This window comes from Cervus elaphus, chromosome 20 (genome assembly GCF_910594005.1).
Source record: "Cervus elaphus chromosome 20, mCerEla1.1, whole genome shotgun sequence".
Lineage (NCBI taxonomy): Eukaryota > Metazoa > Chordata > Mammalia > Artiodactyla > Cervidae > Cervus > Cervus elaphus.
In genome coordinates, this window is record NC_057834.1 from 62,784,893 (window position 1) to 62,812,741 (window position 27,849).

Consider the following 27,849-nt stretch of genomic DNA (forward strand, 5'->3'; position numbering starts at 1 on the left):
ACACAGGCCCAACCGAGTCTGCGCCTTTGTGGAGGACCTGAGAACCTGAACCTGAGCGGCTCAGACCTGGGAAGTGCGCGCGTCCCAGGGCCCGCTTTAGACAGTTCCCCTGCAGAGCAACCTGGAGCCTGAGCAGTGTAGATTGGGAAAGAACACGTCGTGAGCAGGGGCAAACTCAGTGTAGCCGAGACACTGTGAGCACTCGCCACACACGCCAGTAATGTTTGCTTGCAGCGTTCCTCCCCACAGCACAACTGAACAAGTGAGCCTAAATAAGTGACCACCTTTGCCCCCTGTGTCAGGGTGGAAATTAGACACTGAAGAGACTTGCAAACAGAAGACGACAAAATAAACAGAGGGAACCACTTTGGAAGTGAAAGGTGCAACAGATTAAAACCCTGTAGTTAGCACTGACTACATTGGAAAGGATTTATAGCTCTTGAGAAGTACAAGCTGGATCAAGGAACTACCTGAAACTGAACTGACCCCACACTGCCTGCAACAGCTCCAGAGAAATTCCTAGATATATTTTTACTATTATCATTTTTTAAATTAAAAAAATTAATTTTAAATCCTCTATTACTCCTTTAATTTTCACTTTTATAACCATTACCTTGCAAAACAAAGACCCTATTTTTAAAACAAACTTCATATATATTTTTTATAACTTTGTGTTTTTTTTTTTAAATATTGTATTTTTGAGAGTCTAACCTCTACTCTAGATTTTTAATTTTTGTTTTTTGGTATTTGTTGTCAATTTTGTACCTTAAAGAATCCAATCTTCAGTACCCATTTTTACTTACGAGTGTGATTACTGGCTTAATTGCCCTGTTCCCCTTTTGCTCTCCTTTTTCTCCCTTAGCTCACCTCTATCTCCTCCCTCCCCCTTCCCTTCTCTACCCAACTCTGTGAATCTCTTTGGGTATTCCCATGCTGTGGCAAACACTTAGGGAACTGATTACTGGCTAGATCTATCTCTCTCCTTAAGACCCTCCCCCTTCTCCTCCTCGTCATCTTTATCTTTGTCCTCCCTCTTCTCTCCTCTATGTAACTTCGTGAACCTCTCTGGGTGTTCCAGGCTGTGGAGAGCACATAGGGATTTGATTAATGGCTAGATTGCTCTCTCCCCTTTTGATTCCCCCTCTTCTCCCCCTGGTCACCTCTATCTCCCTCCTCCCTCTTCTCTTCTCCATGTAACTCAGAGAACCTTTCTGGGTGTCCCTCATTGCGGAGAATCTTTTCTCCATTAACCTAATTTTATCATCGGTACTGTATGGAAGGAGAAGTCTTGAGACTACTGTAAGAATAAGACTGAAAACCAGAGGCAGGAGGCTTAAGTCCAAACCTGAGTACACCAGAGAACTGATTTCAGGGAACATTAATCGATAAGAGCTCATCCAAAAGCCTCCATACCTACACTGAAACCAAAGTCCACCCAAGAGCCAACAAGTTCCAGAGCAAGACATACCACGCAAATTCTCCAGTAATGCAGGAACGTAGCCCTGAGCTTTAATACACAGCTGCCCAAAGTCACACCAAACTCACAGACATCTCAAAACTCACTACTGGACACTTCATTGCACTCCAGAGAGAAGAAATCCAGCTCCACCCACCAGAACACCAATGCAAGCTTCCCTAACCAGGAAACCTTAACAAGCCTCTCGTCCAATCCCACCCACAGGGAGGAACCTCCACAATAAAGAGGAACCACAAACTGCCAGAATACAGAAAGGCTACCCCAAACACAGCAATATAAATAAGATGAAAAGGCAGAGAAATACTCAGCAGGTAAAGGAACATGATAAATGCCCATCAAATCAAACAAAACAGGAGGAGATAAGAAATCTACCTGAAAAAGAATTAAGGATAATGATAGTAAAAATGATCCAAAATCTTGAAAACAAAATGGAGTTACAAATAAATAGCCTGGAGACAAGGCTTGAGAAGATGCAAGAAAAGTTTAACAAGGACCTAGAAGAAATAAAAAAGAGTCAATCAATAATGCATAATGCAATAAATGAGATCAAAAACACTCTGGAGGGAACCAACAGTAGAGTAACTGAGGCAGAAGATAGGATAAGTGAGGTAGAAGATAGAATGGTGAAAATAAATGAAGCAGAGAGGAAAAAAGAAAAAACGAATTAAATGAAATGAGGACAATCTCAGAGACCTCTGGAACAATGTCAAATGCCCCAACATTCAGATCATAGGAGTCCCAGAAGAAGAAGACAAAAAGAAAGGCCATGAGAAAATACTTGAGGAGAGAATAGTTGAAAACGTCCCTAAAATGGGAAAGGAAATAGCCACCCAAGTCCAAGATCCCAGAGAGTCCCAAACAGGATAAACCCAAGGTGAAACACCCCAAGACACATATTAATCAAATTAACAAAGATCAAACACAAAGAACAAATATTAAAAGCAGCAAGGGAAAAACAACAAATAGCACACTAAGGGATTCCCATAACGATAACAGCTGATCTTTCAATAGAAACTCTTCAGACCAGAAAGGAATGGCAGGACATACTTAAAGTGATGAAAGAGAAAAACCTACAACCCAGATGACTGTACCCAGCAAGGATCTCACTCAAATATGAAGGAGAAATCAAAAGCTTTACAGACAAACAAAAGCTAAGAGAATTCAACACCACCAAACCAGCTCTTCAACAAATGCTAAAGGATCTTCTCTAGACAGGAAACACACAGAAAGGGTGTATAAACTTGAACCCCAAAAAATAAAGTCAATGGCAATGGGATCATACTTATCAATAATTACCTTAAATGTAAATGTGTTGAATGCCCCAACCAGAAGACAAAGACTGGCTGAATGGATACAAAAACAAGACCCTTATATATATGCTGTCTACAAGAGACCCACCTCAAAACAAGGGACACATAAAGACTGAAAGTGAAGGGCTGAAAAAAGATATTTTACGCAAAAGGAGACCAAAAGAAAGCAGGAGTAGCAATACTCATATCAGATAAAATAGACTTTGAAATAAAGGCAGTGAAGAGAGACAAAGAAGGACACTATATAATGATCAAAGGATCAATCCAAGAAGAAGATATAACAATTATAAATATATATGCACCCAACATAGGAGCACCACAATATGTAAGGCAAATGCTAACAAAAATGAAAGGGGAAATTAGCAATAACACAATAATAGTGGGAGACTTTAATACCCCACTCATCCTATGGATAGATCAACTAAACCAAAAATTAACAAGGAAACACAAAATTTAAATGATATAATGGATCAGTTAGACATAATTGACATCTATAGGACATTTCATCCCAAAATAATGAATTTCACCTTTTTCTCAAGTGCACACAGAAACTTCTCCAGAATACATCACATCCTGGGCCATAAATCCAGCCTTGGTAAATTCAAAAAAATTGAAATCATTCCAAGCATCTTTTCTGATCACAGTGCAGTAAAATTAAATGTCAACTACAGGGAAAAAAACTATTAAAAATTCCAACATATGGAGGCTAAACAACACACTTCTGAATAACCAACAGATCACAGAAGAAATAAAAAAAGAAATCAAAATATGCATAGAAATGAATGAAAATGAAAACACAACAACTCAAAACCTATGAGATACTGTAAAAGCAGTGCTAAGGTGAAGGTTCATAGCAATACAGACTTACCTCAAGAAACAAGAAAAAAGTCAACATAACCTAACTCTATACCTAAAGTAACTAGAAAAAGAAGAAATGAAGAACCCTAGGGTTCGTAGAAGGAAAGAAATCTTAAAAATTAGGACAGATATAAATGAAAAAGAAACAAAACAGACCATAGCAAAAATCAACAAAGCTAAAAGCTGGTTCTTTAAGAAGATAAATAAAATACACAAATCATTAGCCAGACTCATCAAGAAACAAAGGGGGAAGAGTCAAATGAACAAAATTAGAAATGAAAACGGAGAAGTCACAACAGACAACACAGAAATACAAAGGATCAAAAGGGACTACTATCAGCAGCTATATGGCAATAAAAGGGACAATTTGGATGAAATGGACAAATTCTTATAAAAGTACAACTTTCCAAAATTGAACCAGGAAGAAAGAAAATCTTAACAAATCATGACAAGCATGGAAATCGAAACTGTAATCAGAAATCTTCCAGCAAACAAAAGCCCAGAACCAGATGGCTTCACAGCTGAATTCTACCAAAAATTTAGAGAAGAGCTAACACCTATACTACTCAAGCTCTTCCAGAAAATTTCAGAGGAAGGTAAACTTCCAACCTCATTCTATGATGCCCCCATCACCCTAATACCAAAACCAGACAAAGATGCCACAAAAAGAGAAAAATACAGGCCAATATCACTGAGGAATATAGATGCAAAAATCCTTAACAATATCCTAGCAAACAGAATCCAACAATATATTAAAAAGATTATACATTGTGACCAAGTGGGCTTTATCCCAGGGATGCAAGTATTCTTTAATATCTGCAAATGAATCATTGTAATACACCACATTAACGAATTGAAAGATAAAAACCTTATGATTGTCTCAATAAATGCAGAGAAAGCCTTTGACAAAATTTAACATCCATTTATGATAAAAACCCTCCAGAAAGCAGGAATAGAAGGAACATACCTCAACATGATAAAAGCTATATATGACACCCACAGCAAACATTATCCTCAATGGTGAAAAACTGAAAGCATTTCCCCTAAAGTCAGGAACAAGACAAGGATGCCGACACTCACCACTACTATTCAACATAGTTTTGGAAGTGTTGGCCACAGCAATCAGAGCAGAAAAAGAAATAAAAGGAATCCAGATTGGAAAAGAAGAAGTAAAACTCTCACTGTTTGCAGATGACATGATCCTCTACATAGAAAACCCTAAAGACCCCACCAGGAAATTACTAGAGCTAATCAATGAATATAGTAAAGTTGCAGGATATAAAATTAACACACAGAACTTCCTTGCATTCCTATACACTAACAATGAGAAAACAGAAAGAGAGGTTAAGGAAACAATTCCATTCACCATTGGACAAAAGGAATAAAATACTTAGGAATAAGCCTACCTAAAGAAACAAAATACCTATAGATAGAAAACTATAAAACACTGATGAAAATAATCAAAGATAACACAAATAGATGGAGAAATATACCAAGTTCATGGATTGGAAAAATAAATATAGAGAAAATGAGTATACTATACAAAGCAATCTACAGATTCAAAGCAATCCCTATCAAGCCACCAATGGTATTTTTCAGAGAAATGGAACAAATAATTTCACAATTTGTATGGAAATACAAAAAAACCTCAAATAGCCAAAGCAAACTTGAGAGAGAAGAATGGAACTGGAGGAATCAATCTGCCTGACTTCAGGCTATACTACAAAGCAACAGTCATCCAGACAGTATGGTACTGACACAAAGACAGAAATATACATCAATGGAACCAAATAGAAAGCCTAGAGAGAAATCCATGCACCTATGGACACCTTATCTTTGACAAAGGAGGCAAGAATATACAATGGAGAAAAGACAATCTCTTTAACACATAGCGCTGGGAAAACTGGTCAACCACTTGTAAAAGAATGAAACTAGAACACCTTCTAACACCATACACAAAAATAAACTCAAAATGGATTAAAGATCTAAACATAAGAACAGAAGCTATAAAACTCCTAGAGGAAAACATATACAAAACACTCTCTGACACAAATCACAGCAGGATCCTCTATGACCCACCTCCCAGAGTAATGGAAATGAAAGCAAAAATAAATAAATGGGACCTAATTAAACATAAAAGTTTTTGCACAACAAAGGAAACTATAAGCAAGGTGAAAAGACAGCCTTCAGAATGGGAGAAAATAATAACAACCAAATAACTGACAAAGAATGAATCTCAAAAATATGCAAGCAGCTCCTTCAGCTCAATTCCAGAAAAATAAGCCACCCAATCAAAAAATGGGCCAAAGAACTAAGCAGACATTTCTCCAAAGAAGACATACAGATGGCTAACAAACACATGAAAAGATGCTCAACATTACTCATTATCAGAGAAATGCAAATCAAAATCACAATGAGGTACCATCTCACACCGGTCAGAATGGCTACTATCCAAAAGTCTACAAACAATAAATGCTAGAGAGGGTGTGGAGAAAAGGGAACTGTCTCACACTGTTGGTGGGAATGCAAACTAGTACAGCCACTATGGAGAACAGTGTGGAGATTCCTTAAACAACTAGAAATAGAACTGCCATATGACCCAGCAATCCCACTGCTGGGCATACACACCAAGAAAACCAGAATTGAAAGAGACACGTGTGCCCCAATGTTCATCGCAGCACTGTTTATAATAGCCAGGACATGGAAGCAACCTAGATGCCCATCAGCAGAGAATGGATAAGAAAGCTGTGGTACATATACACAATGGAATATTACTCAGCCATTAGAAAGTATACAGTTGAATCAGTTCTAACGAGGTGGATGAAACTGGAACCTATTATACAGAGTGAAGTAAGTCAGAAAGAGAAACACAATACTGTATACTAAGGCATAAATATGGAATTTAGAAAGATGGTAGTGATGACCTTATATGCGAGACAGCAAAAAAGGTACAGATGTATAGAACAGTCTTTTTGACTCTGTGGGAGAAGGCGAGGTTGGGATAATTTGAGAGAATAGCATTGAAACATGTATATTATCATATGTGAAACAGATTGTCAGTCCAGGTTTGATGCATGAGACAGGGTGCTCAGGCTGGTGCACTGGGATGACCCTGAGGGATGGGATGGGGAGAGAGGTGGGAAGGGGGTTCAGGATGGGGAACTCATGTACACCCACAGCTGATTCATGTCAATGTATGGCACAAACCACTATAATATTGTAAAGTAATTAGCCTCCAATTAAAATAAAAAGAAAAAAAAACTATAAAATTTATTTGAACCCCACCACACCAAGAAATCCTAAAAGATGATGCTGTGAAAGTGCTGCTCTCAATATGCCAGCAAATTTGGAAGACTCAGCAGTGGCCACAGGACTGGATAAGTTCAGTTTTCATTCCAATCCCAAAGAAAGGCAATGTTAAAGAATGCTCAAACTTTTGCACAATTGCAGTCATCTCACACAATAGCAAGGTAACGCTCAATATTCTCCAAGTCAGGCTTCAATGACTTGTATGTGAACTGTGAACTTCAGGATGTTCAAGCTGGTTTTAGAAAAGGCAGACGAAACAGAGATCAAATTGCCAACATCGGTTGGATCATCGAAAAAGCAAGAGAGTTCCAGAAAGACATCTATTTCTGCTTTACTGATTATGCCAAAGCCTTTGACTGTGTGGATGACAACATACTGTGAAAAATTCTGAAAGAGATGGGAATACCAGACCACCTGACCTGCCTCTTGAGAAATCTGTATGCAGGTCAAGAAGCAACAGTTAGAACTGAATGTGGAACAACATGGTTTCAAATCGGGAAAGGAGCACTTCAAGGCTGTATATTGTCACCCTGCTTATTTTACTTATATACAGAGTACATTAAGAGAAATGCTGGGCTGGATGAAGCACTAGCTGGAATCAAAACTTCCAGGAGAAATATCAATAACCTCAGATACACAGATGACCTGACCGTTATGGCTGAAAGTTAAAAAGAACTAAAGAGCCTCTTGATGAAAGTGAAAGAGGAGAGTGAAAAAGTTGGCTTTAAAACTCAACATTCAGAAAACTAAGATCATGGCATCTGGTCCCATCACTTCATCTCAAATAGATGGGAAAGCAATGGAAACAGTGAGAGACTTTATTTTTTTGGGCTCCAAAATCACTGCAGATGGTGACTGCAGCCATGAAATTAAAAGACACTTGCTCCTTGGAAGAAAAGGTGTGACCAACATAGACAGCATATTAAGAAGCAGAGACATTACTTAGGCGACCAAGGTCTGTCTAGCCAAAGCTATGGTTTTTTCCAATAGACATGTATGGATGTGAGAGTTGGACTATAAAGAAAACTGAGCGCTGAAGAATTGATGCTTGAACTGTGGTGTTGGAGAAGATTTTTGAGAGTCCCTTGGACCACAAGGAGATCCAACAAGTCAATCCTAAAAGAAATCAGTCCTGAATATTCATTGGAAAGACTGATGCTGAAGCTGAATCTTCAATACTTTGGCCACCTTATGTGAAGAACTAACTCATTTGAAAAAAACCCTGACACTGGGAAAGATTGAAGGCAGGAGGAGAAGGGGACAACAGAGGATGAGATGGTTGGATGGCATCACTGACTCAATGGACATGAGTTTGAATAAACTCCAGGAGTTGGTGACGGACAGGGAGGCCTGGTGTGCTGCAGTCTATGGAGTCACAAAGAGTCAGACATGACTGAGAGACTGAGCTGAACTGAATTCTCTTTAATCTATTCCAGTAGGACTGCAGTCTCTCCTCACATAAAATGAAGATTGTTGGTTGGGTAGTGACAATAACGTGACTAAACTAAATCCAGTTCTCACCATACTCAAACCTTTAGTGCCATTTGATAGTTCTATTTTATTGACTCACTTCCTATATTTGGCTTCTGAGACACCACCCTGTCTCTTTCCCAACCACATATCTGATTCCTCTACATCTCAGAATGTATAGGTTTGGTACATCAAATTGCATATTCAAAATTCCCCCAGATGTTTGCATGTGTGCTAAGTTGCTTCAGTCGTGTTCGACTCTTCGTGACCCCATGGACTGTAGCCTGCCAGGTTCCTCTGTTCATGGAATTTTTCAGGCAAGAATACCAGAGTGGGTTGCCATGCTCTCCTCCAAGATATCTTCCCAACCTAGGGATGCAACCCACATCTCGTCTCCTGCATTGGCAGATGGATTCTTTACCACTAGCGCCACCTGGGAAGCCCAAATAAAGGAATGTTTAGCTTGATATTTAGCTTGCTTAAATAATGTAACAAGTTCACAACCAATCTCTTGACTCCCCCACCACTAATAAAGAATGGTCTTTCTTTAAAAATTTTTCCCTTACTTTAGGAGCTCAAGGTACATATCCTGATATCATCTGTGGCTTATCTGTTTCTCAGATACTTCACATCCAATTCAGAAGTATGTTGTCTACCATCAGATTATATCAAGTATTGATCTTTCCTCACCAACTTTTAATATACTATTATAGTTCAACCAACCATCATTTCTTGCCTTTATCATTGTATTACCATCTTATTCTATTTCTCTACATTCACTCTTTATTCCTTAAAGTATTTTTAATGTTTTTAATTTACTTAAAACCCTTAAAAATCCTCTTATATCAAAGTAAAATTCAGTGTCTTTATAATTGCCTATAAAAATGGGGGACATGATCTGGTCCCCCATTCCACTTTATGGCTTACATCCTTTTGCACTTTTCCTTGTTCACTCTGCTCCAACTAGACACTCTTTCCTCTGCTGGTATTTTCTGAATATACATGCTTTCCATCAGGAAAGTCCAAGAAGGTACTTGGACTTGAACACACATCATTTCTCTTGGATACTCAGCATATTTCTGCATTTTTCCTCCTTCAGACATTGGCATGTAAGTGTTAGCAACTCTCATGCTGACGACCAAACGGCATGAACTTCTCATCTTACCCTTTCATTCTTACCAGTTCTCACCAGCCCATTTGCTTGATCCTGCCTTGGAAATATGAAGATATAGAAATTATCAGCAGTGCTTTTGCCAGTCATTTTTTCTTTGATAGTTTCTTTGTATTTCTCCTCAATAGTTGCTTGACTCAGCATCTTTCTGTCTGCTCTGCACAATGAAGATACAAATTAAATGAGAATAGAAAAAATTATTAAAGTATTAAATCATATAAATACCAAATCTATTCCAAAATATACTTATATGAAAGAAAATACACATTTTGGAAAGAGATTTATGGTGACTGGGCAGTTTCATGGCATCTGGGCAGGGATAATATTCCAGAAAGGAACTAACATTTTTGCATCCAGTCACAGTTTGTAATGAGTTTCTAACCAGCCATCTGTAAGCTACACTGAGCACATCAGTAGCATCAGTGCAGGAGACTGACTTTGGGACTGACTCTGGGAAAAGGGAAAGAAGCATGCTTTAGCCTCAATTCTGAGTTCATGACAACTTCTCAAAGATCTCATCAACAACCTATACAGTACAATTTCAAAAAAGGTAAGCATGTTAAGGTAAGTGAATGACTCTTGATAACCCCAAACACATTATCTTGCTGTATTTATATGGAACTCTCTATCTGCCACGGGCTGTGTGAAGAGGTTCTTCCTCAGGACAACATACTCACAGGACTCTGGAGGACCCAGTGGGACTGAGGGGAGCCTGAGGACTGGGGAAGAGGCTTCCTTTTTTTTCAGTTGGAGACAAACTTAATACACACAGTACACAGTGCTGTAGTCTTCTCCTATCCTCTGGCACAACACTTCATGCTGTCTTCAACTTTATTCTGGAAGCCATCCTTGTCCTGAAAATGATGTTCTGCAGCTTCAATATTTGGTGGATAATCAAAATTCAAAAGATCAGTTAACAAAGAGTTGAATCTCCAAACAACATTCCTCAATGTCCTCCTGGGAGCCCAGCCAGTGCTGTCAATTGAACGTTCTCGCAATAAACCTAGACATATTTCACCTGTCTCTGTGATGTTGGGGTTCTATAACCTGCTATAACCTGGTGAAGCATCTCACTGTGGGAGGCACCACGTTATACGCATCAGGAACTTCAATTTCAAACAAATTTTCTACTCTGGTAGTAACGCTCATCTATCAAAAAACACAAAACAACAACAACAAATCCTGGAGTTTACAGTTAGCTGAAAGCAATGAAGCTTGCTTGGATGAAGAAAATGCATTTTATACCTACAAGGTAAATTAGTTTCAACCTCTGTAACAAGTAGCCTGTCTCTCACAGAATCCTGATGGGTGGAGTCAGAGGCCATGTCTATGCTTGGAACTCTGAGATGATTATCCTGATTCAGTTGGCTTGCCAGCATCAGCATTATGGCTACCTTACTCTGGTCACCATGAGACAGGAGAGGCAGGATGTGGGACAGGAAGCGGCCAGACACACAGTAGCACCAGAGTGGTGAGGAAGAGACTCAGCTGCTCCCTTTTTCCTTGGCAGTCTTTTTTAAGAGCTGAAAGAAGCTAATCTCCACACATCTCCCAGCCCCCAAATTGACTGGAATCCCAGAAATCGGTAGATATAGCAATTAAAGAGTTAAACTCAGAGAAATATTTCATAGTACCTGAATCAATAAAATTACCTCTTCTTTGAAACTCACTGACTCTACAATTAAAATTCTGTAGTGAAAACTGAAGTGTGTAGTGACATAATAAAGTCCACTTTTCCTGTGATGGTCACTGTTCAAAGTGACCCCCATGGTCCCTGACTCTGGATATTCACATTATTGTGTAGTTCTCTCTGATATTGTGTCATAATTGGCTTGTGTGACCTATAAAATATGACAGAAGTGATGGGTATATGATTTACAAGTTTAAGACATAATAGAAATGATGACATTTACTTCTTGTTCTGTCTTGGATTATGTGGCTAGGGGAAGCCAGCTGCTATGTCATGAGGTCACTTGGTATACTATGAAGAGATCCACTTATGCCTTATGCCAAAAGCCCTGTGAGTGACCCATCTTATGAGAAGATCCTCTATCTCCTGTCTAGTCAGCAGATACCTGCAGCCCCTATCAGGTCTCTCATGAGAGGCCATGTGACTAACCAGTCAACCAAGTTATTCATGAATTTCTAACTCATAGAAACTGTAAGATACTAATTTTTACTGTTTTAGTCCTTCATTTAGGGGATTGAGTTTTTGGAGATTAATTTGTTGTGCAGTAATGGGTAACTGGGACTTTCCAGGTGGCTCAGATGGTAAAGAATCCGTCTGTAAGATGGGAGACCTGGTTTTGAACCCTTGGTGGGAAGTTTCCCAGAGAAGGAAATGGCAACCCACTCCAGTATTCTTGCGTGGAGAATTCCATGGACAGAGAAGCCTGGTGGGCTACAGTCCATGGTGTCACAAAGAGTTGGACATGGCTGAGTAACTAACACAAATACAATGGGTAACTAGTATACTTCTCAAAATTAATGTCTTAAATGCTAGTTTAGTGTATATCTGAATAATCTAACAATCAGATGACTCTCCAGCATAGAAACTTAGTGATTGCCTCCCACTGTAGAGGTTCCAAAAGGACAGACACTCACTTTTCCAATATTTTCAATACTGAACTCTGTACCTGCATGTTAGATAAGCTCATCCAATTTCACCTGGGACTTTGAGTCAAAAGTTATTTATACAACAAATCAAAGGTGATAGAAAACAAACTCTAACAATAGCTTCAGAGACTGTAGCAACTTCAAGTATCCTGGTGTGCCAGGGGCCACAGAGCCAGTAGTGCTAGCAGCAATCAAAGTTATAATTTCCAGTGTTCAGCTGTAGAAACAGGAGTCATCACCCAACTGATTCAGTGGTGAAATCTGGCTATGGCTTGCACTTTCATTTTTCCATTATTTTTGCCAGTTTTCTAAGCCTGATAACCTAGAATTCCAGCAAATTTATTCATATATCAGTTGAGGTAATTGTAGCTGCTTGAAAAAACCACTCAAAGCTTCAGTTGTTTAAAATATAGACGTTTATTTCTCATCAAGTCACTGAACTTTGAGGGTTTTTAGTTAGTAGATGGCTTGGATTGTTTCCATCTTGATACTCTGTCACTCCCTAAGACTGTCAGCATCTGCAGTTAAAGCAAGAACAAATAGGAATGAAGAAGTTACTCCATTTTAAAGTCATTCTATGAAGCAACACACAATCACTTATCCTCACCTTCTTAGATGAGACCCAGACACCAGACCCACATGGATTCACAAGGGAAGGGTGATATAGTCCATAATTTGCAGCAACTTCATAGCAACAACTCTTTTCAACAGAATAGAAAGTACAAAACCTGTGTCATAATTATCCATTTTTGTCACATTGTGCTGTGAGTGTGTTACAATAAGTTTATTTGCTTGTTTTGCTTAAATCTGCCAGAGGTAGATTGTTTGCAACAGGGAATCCTGCCTAATACAGCTGTATTCTCAGTACTTGATCAAAATCAACCTGTAATTGGACCAGTTAATATAAATTACATTGAATTAGCTCTTTTTATGTTATTGAATTTCTTATTTTAATAATAAATGGGTTATTTATCAATAAATAGCTCATAAAACCTGCTTTCATCTGTGACACTAAACAGATGACTGTTTTAGTGACTCCATAACACTAAAAAAGTTGCAAGCCTATGTTTGTGGTGTATACATTTAGAAACAAGGACGGTCTCATAGTTATAAACAATTTGTCAGTTATGGAAACATTATATTTGAAAAATCCCTAGAAGAAACTTATTTATTTTACTTGCATGAATCAACAATACTGATACCCAACACTACATAGGCATACATTTTTTCAGAAATTATTTCAAATAAAGGGAGTTTTGTTTTTAGTTTTTTGAGAAACCTCCATACTGTTTTCCACAGTGGCTGCACCAGCTTACATTCTTTCCAACAGTGCATGGGGGCTTCTTTTTCTCCACATCCTTGCCAACCATATCTCATGATGGTTTGGATTTGTATTTCCCTGATGATTAGACATGTTGAGCATCTTTTCAAGTAACTGTAGGCCCTTTGCAAATCCGTTTTGGAAAAATGTCTATTCAGATCTTCTGCCTACTTTTTCCCCCACATTGCACAGTACACACAACTTCCCCAACCAGGGATCAAATCCATGTCCCCTGCAGTAGAAGTATGGAGTCTCAACCACTGGAAGGATGGAGAAGTCCTGCCCATTTTTTAAAATCAAGTTTATTTTTTTTTAATGTAGAATTTATGAGCTGTTTATATTGTTAGATATTAACCCCTTAAAAGTCATATCATTTGCAAATATTTCTCCCATTCAGTGGTGGTCCTTTTGTATTTTTTGATTCTTGAAAATCTATTTTTTTAATTTTTGAATAAGGATGGCCATCTCAAAAAGAATACTTCAATTTAACATAAGCTTCACTTAGAAATTTCAGAAATTATTTATTCATAAATTAAGCAAATATTTTTCAGTCCTCTAATATGTATGAAGCCCTCTACTAATCATTACGAAGTTAATATAAGGTGAAGATAAACATGGCACTTGCTTCATAGAACTTAAAAACTGGTTAATAAAAAAAGTAGCTCTTCCTTCCAAATTACTTATAGACTTATTATACATTTGGAATAAATCAAGTTTTTAAGTAACAGAAATCATGGATACAGTGAAACAAACATATAGGGCTTATTCACCTCATATGCAGACATTTCAGATGAAAACAATTGCTGCCATTTCTTCAGGAGTTAAATAAAGGTGGACCTATAACCATGGTCGTTGTCTTTGGCTTTTACTTGTGTCTCCCATGATCACAAGATGCTTAATGCAGCAGTTCATTATAAAGGAGTCTTTTGTACTTATTTCAATGGAAAGATGAAAGAAGCAACAAGATGGCATCTATAAAAGCAAAAGTTCTATAAGAAGCTCACAATGTACTTCTATTTACATTTAAATTGGTCTTAACCTGGATTATATTGTCACTATTGGCTAAAAGATGATCAAGAGGATTGCATGAGCCAAATAGAAGACCCTTCAACACAGGACTAGAAAATTACTAAGTGTTATTTTCCAGTGCAAATGACTAATAAAGAGAATTCCAAACCAGCTTGCAAAGAACAGATTTAGAGATAATTCTCAATCCTGTTAAAAACAAAGCATTAAATCTTATAGAGCATACATAAAACATTTGGCAATTTATTAATCCATATTTTGTTTGAAAGTTGTTTTAAAGGTAAAATGGTATATATGTATGTATGAATATGCATATATATACATATATATATACTATCCATTATCCAATTTATTGTGCTTCCCTGGTGGCTCAGATGGTAAAAGAATCAGCCTGCAATGCAGCAGACCTGGGCTCAATCCCTGGGTCAGGAAGATCCCCTGGAGAAAGGATGGCTACCCACTCCAGTATTCTTGCCTGGAGAATTTTATGGATGGAGGAGCCTGGCAGGCTACAGCCCATGGGCTAGCTTAAGAGTCAGACACGACTAAATGACTAACAGTATATATGTTAAGCATGTACTGACAATTGACTATATATTGGCGGTAGTATTTGATATCATGAACATAAGAACAAATAAGAGATGACTAGGTTCATTAAGTACTTCATAGTATAGTAAGGAGACAGATATGAAAACATAATTATAAGACAATGTGATCTGTACAACGTTAAATCTTCTAGTATAATGTGTCATATTCAAATAGTATTAGAATATTATAAAGCCTTTGGTTAATATGCCACTGGTGTTAATCCTTAACCTGGAAACCTCGGCAAGACTGAAAGAAATCCTGACAAATAGAAAAGGACTCTATTGTCATCTAGTGGCCAAACTTGTGTCCTTGAAATGGTTGAGTTACCTTGGATATCATCTGCAAGAAGCTATTTTGGGGAATAGAAAGCAACTGAGCACAGTTTCAGGAGTTTTTTCTGACCCTAATACATAAACGGGAATTAATACTTTAAAAATGATAATATCACATATATTTTTAGAAGCTTTTCTTTTCACTCTCTCATCAGGTAGAAATGACTTCAATTTAAGAAACTGTCTAGGACTAAAGGAAGCTAAATGGACATGATAACTAAATTCAATTTATGATCTTGGATTGGATACTGGGACAGTTAATGATATTTAAATAAGCCCTGTAGGTTTTTTAACAATATTGTATCAGTGCTGATTTCCTGGTTTAGATAATCATACTGTGGTTATGTAAGACTTTAACATTTTGGGAGACAATGTCAGGTGTATAAGAATCTGCTGACTGCTTTTGCAACTTTTTGTCAAGTCTGAATTTATTTCAAAACGAAGAATTAAAAAAACTAAGTGATAAAGGTATAGTACAAATTATAAAAGTAGTTTGATAATGTGTTTCTGTTTCCCTAAGCTAGAAATATATCCTATAATTATATAAATATTATGATTTAACTATCCATATATTTTTCTCTAAAGTGTACCTTTTATGTCATAGGTTCAGTGTGAAAGAAAATTTAAGACAATACAGTATTTGTAGTTGCTGATGAAAATAACACCGTTTTTCTAAGTCTAGCCACCATGGTTGTCTTTTTCAAAGAAACCGCAGATAACTTGCTATTGATATTTTCTTTGTACTTCTAAGTCTAACTCTGATAAAATATGCTAGATTCAGTTTAGCCCTGAGACCTTCTAATGGTGCTTGCAGTTTTCTGTGGTTTCTATACCAAAATTATATCCTAACATTTCAGAAACTCACACTGATTAACATCAAATCACCTTAGGAGACTTTGTGGGAATCTCAGAGAATAATGTCAACTAGATCCATCAAACTGGACAAAAAGAATAGGCAATGACCTGAAGTCATTCTAGCTTTTAATGATATATGCTGCAGATTGATGTATTATCTGGGACTACTATTTGTCTTACACAATCTGTAAGAAAACTCTGGCTTTTGTCTTTTTCAGTGGACAGATGAAACGATGAACAAAAATTAAAAGTTGTATATATGATAGTACAAGTATAAGAAGAGGAGGTAATTATACTTGCTTTATACAAATCTGATAAGGCATATGAATATTATGAAATATTCCTCACTAAAAATAATATTTTCATCATCTAAGTACAATTTAATATTGCAAGATAGAAAATCCAGTACAGTCATTTACATTAACTTTTAAAAGTTGAAAAATCTAGTTTCAAAGTATCAGCTAATTAGTCACTTGATGAATATCCAGGATTTCAGTTGAAAATCAAAGAGATGATTTTTTGATTAAAGATGACAGAAAATTCTTTGCTACTCCTCCTGTCAAGAAATAGCATCTATCTCCCTATTTCTTTTTGTCTGATGTTATTACTCTTGTCTGGAAAATCCCATGGATGGAGGAGCCTGGTAGGCAGCAGTCCATGGGGTCGGACACGACTGAGTGACTTCATTTTCATTTTTCACTTTCATGCATTGGAGAAGGAAATGGCAACCCACTCCAGTGTTCTTGCCTGGAGAATCCCAGGGATGGGGGCGCCTGGTGGGCTGCCGTCTAGGGGGTCGCACAGAGTCGAACACGACTGAAGTGACTTAGCAGTAGCATTACTTGCTTTAAATAACAGAATCTGGTAGTAGTGATGCCACAACTTCTAAAGTTGTACCTAAAGAGATTTGTGGTTTCTACTTTAATCACTTGCAACACTCCATTATAGAATCTAATTGTAATTCTGTGAAAAATCCAATCTATAAAGAGAGATCCTCTCTGCTAATAGGGAGGGAGACACTGCTATTACTAAAGCTACAGGGAGGGGCCACACACATGTGAGAACTGTGGCTTGTTGCTCAACAGTCTCAACTGAGTTCTCAGCCAACAGCCATTACTAAACTGTCAGACATGCAAGTTAGTCACCTTGGATGTTTCAATGGAGCTTCCAGGTGATTGCAGCCTCAGTCAATGCCACATGTAACAGAAGACCCACCCAATATGTTCAGACAAATCATAAAACCATGAAAAATAATAAATGGCTGTTGTTGGTTTAAATGTTGAGATTATTATTCAGCAATAGGTAACCAAAATAGAGTGTATTAACCTTCTTGTTGGGGTATACAATTTCTGTGATCATAGTGGCAGCTCTGAATTTAGTTGGGAGCCTGTATTATACTACCATGTCAATTTTATTCCTCCGAGTCTTAAAGCATTTTTCATAGTTTGTTTTTTTTTTAATATAAAATGCATTTTTAAGATCCATTTATTTCAGTTCAAAAAATATTTGTTGAATCTTGTTCTTACCACTTAGTTTAGTGAAATAGGAAACACTAAAAAATTATAAGATGTAGCCCGTGTCTTGAAAAGTCTTATTATTATTATACAGAAATATATATGTAAAAAAATTAAGAAGGAGTAAAGAGAAGATTGGGCCTCCCTTGTGGCTCAGCTGGTAAAGAATCTGCCTGCAATGCGGGAGACCTGGGTTCGGCCCCTGGGTTGGGAAGATCCCCTGGAGAATGGAACAGCTGCCCACTCCAGTATTCTGGCTTGGAGTATTCCATGGACTGTATATTCCATGGGTCACAAAGATTCGGACACCGCTGAGTAACTTTCACTTTTCACTTTCAAAGAGGAGCTTGTCAGGATTGTCAGCAGGTGCCAAAAACAAAACAAATTTAGATGGGACTGAAATATTTCTGGAAGGCTTTTGGGATGAAGAAAACAAGTGTTCAATCTTATAAAATATGGAGAACTTGAACAGTAAAGAAAAGAAGGGTGAAGGTGCTCCAGATTGTGAGAGATCCACAGGCAAAGATTGAAGAATGATGGCAAATAAGAGATACTGTAAATCCATGGCTGATTCATGTCAATGCATGGCAAAAACCACTACAATATTTTAAAGTAATTAGCCTCCAACTAATAAAAATAAATGAAAAAAATAAAAATAAAAAAGCTAGAACATAAAAAAAAGAGATAGTGAGGAAACAAAGTCACTAAAGCAGAATATAAATGTCAGATAATAATAGGATGAAATAGCCAAAAATGAAACTGATTTGTGTTTAAGAATAACATACCATTTGGTTCAAATATTATTCTTTTTTGTTCATAGTTAAATATGTTTTTGAACATACAGAAGAGAAATGTGGCTGTTGGCTATAACCACAAATTTCCTCTCATGCAAATGAGCATGCCAGATTTTGCATTTAAAATTCAAGGAGCAAAATTTCATGATTTTGTACAAGTCTGAGTTTGCAATGCATAGATCCCTGAAGGCAGAAATAGAGATTACTAGTTAGAAATATATAGGAAGTGAAGTATGTAAATGATGGTGAAGTGCAAATGTGCTGAAATCATATTATAAAGTTCTCACCTTCCTTTTTAGCTTCATTTCCTATATCCTTGACTAAAGAATATTTATCCTCCATCTGCAAAAGTCATCCTCTGGTATTGTGTGGCAAAGCAAAAGGAAAACTCATGAGCACTGATCAAGGTCATAGACACTCAGGAGCCAACCAAATTACCACCGCCATCAGAAATAGGAAAGATATTTCAGTTCAATTGCTGCACACTTGTGATGCTGCGGTCCCTCAGAATCCTGGTGAAGAATTTTAGCTATTTTAGGACAATAAAATTCTTATCTGAAATTTCAACTTATATACTGATTATACCAAGGGTGACAGGTAAGCAAAACAGTTTATTATATAATCAGGGCTTTGATTTTTTTTTTAAATCAATGGCATATAGACTCAATATTTGCTATTTAACACTCTTTTAGCAATTTCAAAAACATATTAGAACTATATTATCTCAGTCAAAACTGCAAGTGTTCTTATTTTCTCAGTAAAAAATGATCACATTAATCATCTTTTTATCCATTAATCATTTACCCTTACTGCTATTGTAGGAGGCACTGGGGCACAAAAATGAGATATGGTCCATGTGCATTATCCTCATTAGTCTTATTTCTAATAGCCCAGCTCCATCTCTTAACAGTTAAGAAACATTAACACACTGCACTTTTCAATGCAAAAATGCTAGCACATGACTTTTTAGGTTGTCTGAACCCTGCAAAAACTGCATTCATTAGACTCATACCTAGAGACTTTGCTTCATATATATTTATTCTTTAATCCACCACACACTTACTGAGTACTTATTTGCCAAACATACTGCTAAATGCTGAACATATAAAGATGATTAAGTTCTTGTACTCAAGGAGCTTTTATGGTCTAATAAAAATGCAGTAATGCAAATAAATATAGGCAATAGGATATCAAATGTTCAACAACACAAATTTTTAGATAGAAATAAGTCGTTATTGGTCATCATGGAGAGTCAGAAGATGCTTTATAAAAAAGGTGGTCCTTGATCTGAATTTTGAAGGCTAATCAGCAGGTATACAAGTGTGGTAGGTGGTTCAAAAACCAAGACATACTACTGTCAGAGTGATTTGTGATTGTTTTGATAAGATGTAAAATTTAAAAATTTTTGTGCATGTATATCTGAATGTATAAATGTGCACACAGATCTATGTCTCATTGCATAATGAGTTATCATTCCAGTTTGAAAAGAAAGGAGAAGATGCTGTTGTTGTTTGTGAATTCACTAAAAATTGTGAGCTTATTAATTAAAAAAAAAAAAACTTTGTAGATTCACAGATATGACCGGTATATTGTAAAGTAATTAGCCTCCAATTAAAATAAATAAATTAATTTAAAAGAAAAAAAAGACGTGTCTTGATGGTCTCTTCTTTTTTTTAGTGTTCTTATGTCCATTCTTGGACATAAACCAATTATCTTTACCATGTTTTCATGTTTGTAAAATAAGGATGAGGCTATCCACATCCCAAAAGTGATTGAGAAAAATGCTAGAAAGACTACATTTTTTTAATCTGAATATTTGTAGACGAGATTTTAGTGGGAGAAATATACTCAGGTAGATGCATGACAAGTGTATTATCTAGAACTTCACTAATGATATGGGAACAGGAGGAAGGGGCTGTAAAAAATACATATAAGAAAAATAATGATGAACAAATTTTCTATTAATAAACTTGAAAGAGTCAGAAACAACAATTATATCATCAGATGTCTATATACCAATGCATAGACTTTGGATGTTAAACATGAAATTATACAAAATGTGAAATAGCTTCTTAATGCTTTGTGTATGTGTGCTAAGTCACTTCAGCTGTGTCTAACTCTTTGAGACCCTATGGACTATAGCCCACTAAGCTCCTCTGTCCATGGGGTTTTCCAGGCAAGAATACTGGAGTTGGTTGCCATGCCCTGCTCCAGGTGGCATCTTCCCAACCCAGGGATCAAACCTGTCTCTCTTACATCTCTTGCATTGGCAAGTGGGTTCTTTACCACTAATGCCACCTAGAAAGCCCCTTAAATGCTTTGGCAGCTTTCAAAACTAGCCAGAAGCAACAAAAAGAAATAAATAATTTAAAAGAAAGGTAAGAAGAAGTCCTAGTATTGTATAAAAACAAAGTATACTCAGTGAAAATCATAAACAAGATAATTAAGGTATAATGGAGTACATTTGGGTGAAATGAATGGGAAAAATTTTATTTTTGTATAAACACACCATGCCTTATATTTTTGTAAAAATATACAGTGCAATCGAATGAAGGAAAGAGATCCATGCTTTGCTAATTCACAATATACAATGGTCAAAGACACAAAATATCTTCAACAGGAAATCATCTGCTACACATATCATTCAGTTAAAACAAAGCTTTTGATAAGTTCTTGACTTGACTTCATGGCAATTTACCTCTAAAAAGTAGTCATAGGGGAGAAAAGGCAGAATTTATAAAAATTGGTCAGTTAAAATTTTTGCTCTTTAAAGTGATGGGCTTTTTTTTTTTTGACATACATACTGCTTTATTTATGTATGGCTATGCTGAGTCTTCATTGCTGTATGTGGGCTTTCTCTAGTTGCAAAGAGTGGGGACTACTATCTAGTTGCAATGCTTCTCTTGTTGCAGAGCATGTGCTCTAGGGTGCATGGGCTTCAGTACCATGGGCCCTAGAGCATGCACGCTCATTAGTTATGGCTCATGGGCCCTAGAGCATGCACGCTCATTAGTTGTGGCATGCAGACTCAGTTGCTCTGTGGCATGTAGAATCTTCCTGGACTAGGGATCGAACACATGACCCCTGCACTGGCAGGGAGATTCTTATCCACTGTACCACCAGAGAAGTCCTTTAAAGTAATGTGTTGAACCAGGAAATATTTCTCATTGTGTTAGGTTACTAGTGCTGTAATAAAAAGGGCAATTCTAGAGTTCTAAGATCAAAGTGTCAGTAGGCTTGATTTCTTGTGATACCTAAGATTTCTTCCCTCTTTCCGTGTCCTCACATGGGAATCCCTCAGTTTGTGCTGTCTTGTGTCTAATCTTCTTCTTAAAAGGACACCAGTCATGTTGGATTAGGATCCACCTGAATGACCCCATTTAAACTTACATCTTTAAAGGCCGTATCTCCAAATACAGTCACCTTCTAAGGTAGTGGAAGTAAGGGCTATGATATACTAATTTGGGAGTGACACAATTCAATCCGTAATACTCATCTTAGGAAGCAGGTTTAGAAAATAGAAAAAGAACATCAAATGCCCAAATGTTAGACCTAAGAATTTTTTCTCCTTTATAAAACCTCTCCCAATGGTTCTGTCTTCAGCCACAGTGTAGATCAAAATTTGGGAAGGTTCTAATGCAAAGATCTAACCACTGTGGGTAAGCAGGTGACAAACTCAGTGTTGTTTGGTGCCTTTTTAAACATATAATTCAATTATATTATGTTGATTAGATTAGTACAAACTTAAAGGTTCAACAGCAACAAAAAAAGTTTGCCCAGTGGCTCAGACTATAAAGAATCTGCCTGCAAAGCAGAAGACCCAGATTCGATACCTGGGTAGGGAAGATCCCCTGGAGAAAGAAAGGCAACCCACACCAGTATTCTCACCTGGAGAATCCCACATAGAGAAGAGCCTGGCAGGCAAAGAGTCAGACATGACTGAGCGACTAACACTTTCACTTTCAAAGATTCAACATAGGTAAGAGAGAATGTCGATCATGTGCCAACTTTGGTTGGCAATGGTCATCAGATGAATAATAATGGTGTTTAGAGACCACCTCTAAGCTCCAGAGAGAAAAGGCTCACAATGTATTGCCCATGCTTGCTATGGAAAAGGTAGGGGAGAATAACTCGGCATGTTCTACATATGTACCTTTCTCATATAATAGGAAGTCTCTTAGTTTCTAAGAAAATTGTAGTTTTTAATCACATGACCTCCTACAGTACTCAATTTTGGCTGCTGGTATCTTAATTTTACCGTCTTAACTACAATAATGCCCACATTATAAATGTGACCAGTATTTTTCTTTATTTCACAAGTAGGTTTTTTCACTGCTTATTATATGGAATCATCCTTTAGCAGCATTTTTTGTGTTTTTTTTCTACCCTCTCCAGATCCAAATCTGTCCTATTGTTTCTTTGGCACCCTCCTGCCCTTACTGTCATGTCTTTTTTTACATGCTTTCTCTACCTGCCTTTTCTGAGTCAACTTGCTCTTCTGTCTCTGCCTGCTTTCTCTCTCTTATCTGATTCTTCCTTTTATGAAATGCCTTTTTAGCTCATACAACAACCCACCACCTATACTCGTCAGCTTTGTTAGAGCCACAGTTGACTCGGATTATAGATTTATTTCTTTTAAAAAATAAATCACAACATTCTCACTCCATGAATTCTTCTTTTCTCAAATGAGCAAATGTGCATTACTTATAATTTGAGTTTATAATTTATAATTTGGCCTCTTAACAACAGGCTGATTTTATATACATGTGTATTGCAAAATCGTCACAGCAATAAGGTTAGTTAACACATATATCATCTCACACACACAGTTATCATCTTGTTTTTCTTTTTTTTTTTTTGGTGAGCACATTTAAAGTCTACTGTCTGAGCAACGTTCAAGTATATAATATTATTAAACTATAATCACTATCCTGTACATTAAATTACATTAAACTATTCATTTTATAACTGGAAGTTAGTACCCTCTGACTAATATCTTTCCATCTCCAAGAATTCTTGAAGATATTAATATTAAACACATTTATCAGCAATCACAGGAAGAAACTTTCTACTACTATTTATAATAAAAATACTTAAGCCACTATTTTTATAATATATCACTAAAGCTCAATTTATCCCATAACTTTTCACCATTTAGTTCATAATGATTTGGGGGTTCAGATGAATATTTTACATTATTTTTCAGGATATCTATTAGTTTTTCATTGAAATGATCAGTTTTTTTCTTTTTTTGCACATAGCAAAACTTAGGAAAAAAATTTTCATGAATTTTTAAAATCCTTAGATGATTTGTTTTATAATAAATAATGTGTTAGAAGATAGCAAAAGCATTTATAAAACTATGAGTAAATAGATGTTGAAATTTAAAAATATATCCTAAAGCCAAGTGAGGTGTTTGAAGGAGAAATAGATTTCTTTTTAAAATATTCTGGCTTAAGTTGTTATTTTACATCTAAGGAATGCAAGACCCAGAGTCCCCACAGGCAGTCTCTCCCATCAGGACACTTCCATAAGCCTCTTGTCCTTATCCATCAGAGGGCAGACAGAATGCAAACCACAGTCACAGAAGACTAACCAAACTGACCACATGGATCACAGCCTTGTCTAACTCAATGAAACTATGAGCTATGTCATGTAGGGCCACCCAAGATGGATGAATCATGGTGGAGAGTTCTGACAAAATGTGGTTCACTGGGGAAGGGAATGGCAAACCACTTCTATATTCTTGCCTTGAGAACCCTATGAACAGCATGAAAAGGCAAAAAGATATGACACTGGAAGATGAACTCCCCAGGTGGGTAGGTGCCCAATATGCTACTGGAGATCAGTGGAGAAATAATTCCAGAAAGAATGAAGAGATGGAGCCAAAGTAAAAACAATGACCATTTGTGGGTGTGACTCATGATAGAAGTCCAGTCCTATGCTCTAAAGTACAATATTGCATAGGAAACTGGAGCGTTAGGTCCATGAATCAAGGTAAAATGGAAGTGGCCAAACAGGAGATGGCAAGAGTGAACATCAACGTTTTAGGAATCAGTGAACTAAAATGGACTGGAATGGGTGAATTTAATTCAGAAGACCATTATATCTACTATTGTGGGCAAGAATCCCTGAGAAGAAATGGAGTAGCCATCATATCAACAAAAGAGTCTGAAATGCAGTACTTGAATGCAATCTCGAAAATGACAGAACGCCCTCTGTCCATTTCCAAGGCAAACCATTTAATATCACAGCAATCCACATCTATGCCCAAACCACTAATGCCAAAGAAGCTGAAGTTGAACAGTTCTATCAGGACCTACAAGACCTTCTAGAACTAACACCCAAAAAAGATGTCCTTTCCATTATAGGGCCCTAGAATGCAAAAGTAGGAAGTTAAGAGACACCTGGAGTAACAGGCAAATTTGGCTTTGGAGTAAAAAACGAAGCAGGTCAAAGGCTAACAGAGTTTTGCCAAGAAAACGCACTACTCATAGAAAACACCCTCTTTCAACAACACAAATGATGACTCTACATATGGACATACCAGATGGTCAATACCAAAATCAGATTGATTATATTCCTTGCAGCTGAAGATGGAGAACCTCCATACAGTCAGCAAAAACAAGACTGGGAGTTGACTAAGGCTCAGATGGTAACTCCTTATTACAAAATTCAGACTTAAATTGAAGAAAGTAGGGAAAACCACTAGACCATTCAGGTATGACCTAAATCAAATCCCTTATGATTATACAGTGGAAGTGACAAATAGATTCAAGGGATTAGATCTGATAGACAGAGTGCACGAATAACTATGGACAGAGGTTTGCGACATTGTGTAGGAGGCAGTGATCAAGACCATCCCCAAGGAAAATAAATGCAAATAGGCAAAATGATTGTCTGAGGAGGCCTTACATATAGCTGAGAAAAGAAGAGGAGTGAAAGGCAAAGGAGAAAAGGAAAGATATACCCATCTGAATGAAGAGTTCCAAAGAATAGCAAGGAGACATGAGAAAGCCTTCCTGAGTGATCAATGCAAAGAAATAGAGGAAAACAATAGAATGGGAAAGACTAGAGATCTCTTCAAGAAAATCAGAGATACCAAGGGAACATTTCATGCAAAGATGGGCACAATAAAGGACAGAAATGTTATGGACCTAACAGAAGCAGAAGATATTAAGAAGTGGTGGCAAGAATACACAGAACAACTAAACAGAAAAGATCTTCATGACCCAGATAACCATGATGTTGTGATCACTCACCTAGAGCCAGACATCCTGGAGTGCAAAGTCAAGTGGGCTTTAGGAAGCACCACTTTGAACAAAGCTAGTGGAGGTGATGGAATCCAGTTGAGCTATTTCAAACCCTAAAAGATGATGCTGTGAAAGTGCTGCACTCTGTATGTCAGCAAATTTGGAAAACTCAGCAGTGGCCACAGGACTGGAAAGGTCAGTTTTCATTCTAATCCTAAAGAAAGGCAATAGCAAAAAACCTTCAAACAACTGAAAATTGCACTCATATCATATGCTAACCAAGTATTGCTCATAATTATCCAAGCTAGGTTTCAACAGTACATGAACCATGAACTTCCAGATGTTCAAACTGTATTTAGAAAATGCAGAGGAACCAGAGATCAAATTGCCAACATCTGTTGGATCATTGAGAAAGGAAGAGAGTTCCAGAAAAACATCTACTTCTGCTTTATTGCCTACGCTGAAGCCTTTGACCGTGTGGATCAAAAAAAACTGTGGAGTGTTCTTCAAGAGATAGGAATACCAGATCACCTGATCTGTCTCCTGAGAAATCTGTATACAGGTCAAGAGTCAACAGTTAGAGATGGACATGGAACAACAGACTGGTTCCAAATTGGGAAAGGAGTATGTCAAGGCTGTATATTGTTACCCTGCTTATATAACTTAATATGCAGAGTACATCATGTGAAATGCCAGGCTGGATGAAGCACAAGCTGGAATCAAGATTACTGGGAGAAATATCAATAACTTCAGATATGCCAGTGAAACCATCCAAACTCCCACACCTTCCCCTGTTTGTGGAAAACTTGTCTTTCATAAAACGAGTACCTGGTGCCAAAACGAATGGGGATTGATGAAGTAGAGAGATACTTCTCTATGAGGCAGGACAGCATCCACTCCCAGGAGGAAGTAGTTACAGAAGAAAGAGATCCCCACCCTTATTCCCAAGAAGTATCTTGGGTATCAATATATGCAGATGACACCACCATTATGGCAGAAAACAAAGAGGATCTAAAGACCCTCTTGATGATAGTGAAAGTGGAGAGTGAAAAATCTTGTTTAAAAATCAGCATTCAAAAACCTGAGATCATGGCTCCAGTCCCATCACTTCATGGCAAGTAGATGGGGAAACAATGGAAACAGTGACAGACTTGATTTTCTTAGGCTCCAAAATCACTGCAGATGGTGACTGCAGCCATGAAATGAAAAGATGTTTGTTCCTTGGAAGAGAAGCTATGACAGATCTAGACAGCATATTAAAAAGCAGAGACATTACTTTGGCAACCGAGGTCTGTCTGGTCAAAGCTATGATTTTTCCAGTAGTCATGTATGGCTATGAGAGTTGGACCATAAAGAAAGCTGAGCGCTGAAGAATTCATGCTTTTGAAATGTGGTGTTGACTGTGGTTTTGTAGTAGAGTCTGAAGTCAGGCAGGTTGATTCCTCCAGTTCCATTCTTCTTTCTCAAGATTACTTTGGCTATTCGAGGTTTTTTGTATTTCCATACAAACAGTATGGTACTGGCACAAAGACAGAAATATAGATCAATGGAACAGAATAGAAAGCCCAGAGATAAATCCACGAACCTATGGACACCTTATCTTTGACAAAGGAGGCAAGGATATACAATGGAAAAAAGACAACCTCTTTAACAAGTGGTGCTGGGAAAACTGGTCAACCACTTGTAAAAGAATGAAACTAGAACACTTCTAACACCATACACAAAAATAAACTCAAAATGGATTAAAGATCTAAATGTAAGACCAGAAACTATAAAACTCCTAGAGGAGAACATAGGCAAAACACTCTCTGACATAAATCACAGCAAGATCCTCTATGACCCACCTCCCAGAATATTGGAAATAAAAGCAAAACTAAACAAATGGGATCTAATGAAACTTAAAAGCTTTTGCACTACAAAGGAAACTATAAGTAAGGTGAAAAGACAGCCGTCAG

General features: G+C 37.2%; 1 pseudogene; it reads right to left on the reverse strand.

Moving 5' to 3' along the window:
• Positions 1–10,389: 10,389 nt before the first annotated feature.
• LOC122676749 lies at positions 10,390–10,980 on the reverse strand (annotated as a pseudogene).
• Between the last annotated feature and the right edge of the window lie 16,869 nt (positions 10,981–27,849).